We start from the raw sequence: 4,620 nt of genomic DNA on the forward strand, positions 1-4,620 counted from the left end.
TTCGACAGGCTGCAGATCTTCATGAACTGCTCCAGCATGGGTCCCCCATGGGGTGCAGTCCTTCAGGAACAGACGGCTCCAGCCTGGGTCCCCCACAGGGTCACAAGTCCTTCCAACAAACTGCTCTAGCGTGGGTTCCTCTCTTCACAGGTCCTGCCAGGAGCCTGCTCCAGCACAGGCTTCCCACAGGGTCACAGCCTCCTTTGGGCATCCACCTGCTCTGGTGGGGTCCCCCATGGGCTGCAGGTGGGCATCTGCTCCCCCGTGGGCCTCCATGGGTGCAGGGCACAGCCTGCCTCACCATGGTCTGTACCACGGGCTGCAGGGGAATCTCTGCTCCGGTGCCTGAAGCACCTCCTCCTGCTCCTTCTTCACTGACCTGGGTGTCTGCAGAGTTGTTTCTCTCACATATTCTCACTCCTCTTTTTGGCTGCAGTTGCTGTTATGCAGCAGTTTTTTCCCCCCTTCTCAAATATGTTATCACAGAGGTGCTACCACCATTGCTGATGGGCTCGGCCTTGGGGGGGTCTGTCTTGGATCCAGCTGGCACTGGCTCTATCGCACACTGGGGAAGCTTCTAGCAGCTTCTCACAGAAGTCACCCCTATAGCCCCCAGCTATCAAAACCTTGCCACTTAAACCCAGCACAAGGAGAAATATTGTCTTTAAAGAAACCCTGGGCTTTGGGCAACACAGTTCTCCAAAGCCAAGCTCGTGGAACATCACCACCAGACCCTGACTACGTGACCACTTTGGGCATTGTCACATTCCTTAGCCAAAAGAGATGTTCAGCCCCGAACCTTCATCAAGTTTCACTCAAGTACTTGCAACCAGGCCCTGGTGTCCCCAGTTACTTCACTTTTCTGTCCTGTTCTAAAGTGTTGCGCAGCCTCCAATGTCATTCAATCACGTACATGACTCCAATCTGCTGAGACACTGCAAAGAGCAGCAGTCCCTGCACACCTTGTGCTGACAATAGAGAAGTACTATAGAGTGCAGTTATGGTACCTAAAAGTAACAGTGCCCCAAAAGCTTAAATGGAACAATTAGGATAGAGCACAGGGTGCAAAAAATGTATTATTAATTATTATTGAACAGAGTCTAATAGTGAACACATAAAAGAGGTACCAAAAAACACTGAGGCTTCTGTTTTTTTCTCTAGCTTGATGTATAATTTCTGTTTTCAGTATGTCCTTGGAAGATGTTTGAAAACTGTTCTTTGCTCTCAAAGTGATTTTCCTTTTTCCATTTGGCAGATTCCCTGCCATGACAAACAAAGATGAAACAAAATTGATGAACAAATTGATAGATTCTAGTCTATCTGCTCTGACTCATACAACCACTAGTGTCAGGGCATTATTGTAATAAAAATATTTACATTCTGTATTTTTACAGACCCTTGTATGATGGGATCTTGAAATCTGGGTGGCACTCCTAAATGTCACTGTAATAAAAAGAAAATATAAATCAGAGGTGTTTGAACTCAATGTATTTTTAACCAATAATTATTTTTTTACCAAAATAATAAATACTCTGTGGTCTAAAACGTCTAGTTTTCCAAACAATAAACCTGACAATTTAAAATAGCTATTTGCACTGTCAGCAAAAGTTAAGATTGGATTTTTTGAAAACTAAACCACTCCAAACCAAAACATTTTCTATTTTTACAAATGGTCAAGATTTCTAACAATTTTACACAACAAATGTGCTGTCCAAAAATACTGGGAGAAATGATGGTCATGTTTCCAACCACTTGGTTAAATTAATAATACCACACAAATGCTCCCTCTGTTGGTTGATTTTCAAAACCTATTCCAAATATCACAGTAGCATGCATTAAAAGAGTATTTTTTTTCTTTTTTTGGGAAAAAAAAAAAATCACCAAAACCAAACCTCAGAAACCCACAAACTCCATAACCCAAATTGTGGCACACAGGAATAATTTGTTCAAATTATTGCCAATCTGCAAAACAAGATTAATTGAATTTTAACAGCCATTAAGCCAAATTATTTGGATCCAGAACTAAATAATATTCACACATCAGAACACATAAAATTTAATTTTGGAAGGTTTGCAGGCTAATTTTTTTCTGGACCAGGAAAAGTGCTCTCTTGCAGTGGAAAGAATACTACTGTTATTCCGTTTTCTTGTGGAGTGAAAAGGCACCACTGTGTATCATTAAGAAAACAGTTCTCTATTAGCACTGACAACAATAATACTAAGGAGGAATTTGGGAGTTTTGTTTACGCCCATTAAATTTCCAACAAGTAGTTTTTTAGGAGCTGGAGTGGTTTTGTGCAGAGATGAGCCTTCCCAAGCCTAACAGTTGCCATCAAGGAAAAAAATTCTGTTTCCATGGAAACATCCGAGGTGGACCAAGCATGGATTAATCAAAATACAATGAAGCCTTTTTTGCAAGGTACTAGAAAAAATCCAGTTTAAAGTGAGCACCGCTGCTCTTTCCTTCCATTCACACTGGAAAGCATGGGAAATTCTCCCCAAAGGTCTATGTGACATACAGTTTAATAAGCATGGTAAAAAGTTAGGTTTTCTTACATTTATAATTAGTGTGTGGTTGTGAACTAAGAGCCAAGGATATATTAGCATGAAAAAAGAGAGGGAGTGAAATAAATAATTTAAAATTACATTACTGATTTTATCAAGTGGTTCTTTTTACGTTTAAAAAATTGTAATAGCTTTTTCTGTATTCTTAGTATTGCAGGCTCATTTCTTAGTATTGAAGGCTCATTCTGGTACTCAAAATCCAAGCTATCGGTTAGGGATTTTTTTGTTGTTGTTATTATACATGATATTATATCATTCTCAGCTACCACCAGAGGAGGCTTCTGCCACCAGAATTTAGCTGAGTTCTGCCACTGCCCAGGGATGAACAAAAGAGACTGTGTAAAAGCCAGCCTCCCTTCACCAATGTTCTCAACAAAGAAAAACGACAACACTGCTCCATTTTTATAAGAGCATTTCCACTGAAGAGGATCTTTTGTCAGTTCTTTGCATTGGCAAAATAGACACCCTTTATTACGATAGCTGGAGTTATTTTCTAATTATTCTATTCTTGGAAGATGTTCAAAAATGCTATGAAGATGTAAGAGCAGCACACAATAATTAAAATAGAAACCAACAAATGTCAAACGACTGTAAACCCTCCATTTGTACACAACAACATGATAATGTCAGAGACACAAAATGCACTTCCACTTCTAATCCTACCTTGGAGTGAAGCTCTGCTCTGAAAAATTGCCAGCAATAGCATTGGCAGGGTTCCACTTTTGTGTTTTTCAAAGGTTTGGTAGCAAATACACTCACAGATTTTGTTCCTCTTTATTTTATTACTTTTCAGCAGGGATCTGAGAGTCAAGCTGGGTTTTCCATCTCCAGCATCACCATTAGTAATAAAGGCTATGTCGGCCAAATTATGATCACAATAATCTGTGTGTAGTCCCTCTGTTATTAAGAGATTTACTCAGACATTACTTGGTGAAGAAGTCTCTGATTGGCAAGCGGCACACGTGGATACCTCAGTGCATGAGGAGGATGAGTGCTACAGGCTCCCGCAGGTTTAAATGAAGTAGAAAGCAGCAAATGCTTCATTTCTGTCATTCAGGCGGGCAGATATGACTCTGAATACACAACAGCTTGGTTCGTGCAACCACGCACTGCAGCAGCACTTCCTAAGAAACAGATACTCTCAGTCAGTTACTACTTATATTCAAGAAATGTTCATATCATGCTAGATATCGTTTGCACAGATAAGCTGGCGTAGTTGCTTTCAGGGCAGTTTAGGGGCATGCTCACCCACTACGCATGCAGCAGTGGCATGTGCAAAAGGCACATGGGGCACCGCAGGAGACCAGGAGCGAGAGGAGTTGCCCAACACAAGTTCAGGTGAGTCTTTGCAAGGGCACAGGCATGCCGAGCAGCGCAGATGTCCACGCAAGGTGCCAGCCATGGGAGCTAGGGACATATGGAAACACAGCTTCCACTACAGTGAAAACATGGCTGTACATCCAGGGCACAGGGAGGAATTAACTCTTAAAGGACTGCAGGAGAGGCTGAAACAATCCCATTTCTGGAGGCTGCCCACCTAGCCCAGCTGCCAAACTGGTCTGGGGGGCAAGAGAACCTCTGGCACATCAGAACCTGGAGGGATGGTCAAGCCACATGGCAAGTACAAACCGTGTGGCTGAGCAGCAGGGGGTTCACGTGGGGCTGCATGTGCTGGGTGACACAGGGGTTGGGAATCATAAGGAGAGGTTTTGGGACGCCAGGTTTAGGAGGTTTCCCTGTGCCCCCCTTAAGCACTGCCTCCAAGAGCTTGCAGACCCTTGCCCTTAGCTCTGCCTGCTCCATGACACATGCCTACACCAGCCCACCCCCCTTAGAGGCTGCTTCCTCTCCAACCAGCCCTTTCCCCCTCTCTGTAGGGGCACGCTGAGCCTTTGGGGCTACAGCTGCATCAGTGAGGTAGAGGGGTTGAGTCCGGGGTGATCCATAGGTAAGGGGAGAGGTGGCCCTGGGGACCACCCCAAGGAGCCTGGCATATGGCTTCTGCTGTCACCACAGGGCTAGGTCCCTGCTGGGTGTCCGATGGCCAACTCCAGC

At 43.8% G+C, this 4,620-nt stretch overlaps 1 long non-coding RNA gene across 1 annotated transcript; it reads right to left on the reverse strand.

Annotated features, from left to right (window-relative positions):
- Window positions 1–1,163: 1,163 nt before the first annotated feature.
- LOC141923710 (uncharacterized) lies at window positions 1,164–3,693 on the reverse strand. Its single transcript, XR_012623381.1, has 3 exons — window positions 3,493–3,693; window positions 1,397–1,443; window positions 1,164–1,260 (listed from the first exon to the last, which is right to left on the reverse strand). It is a non-coding gene; the product is annotated as an uncharacterized LOC141923710 (long non-coding RNA).
- Between the last annotated feature and the right edge of the window lie 927 nt (window positions 3,694–4,620).

The sequence above is a fragment of the Strix aluco genome, chromosome 5, assembly GCF_031877795.1.
Source record: "Strix aluco isolate bStrAlu1 chromosome 5, bStrAlu1.hap1, whole genome shotgun sequence".
NCBI classification, from domain to species: domain Eukaryota; kingdom Metazoa; phylum Chordata; class Aves; order Strigiformes; family Strigidae; genus Strix; species Strix aluco.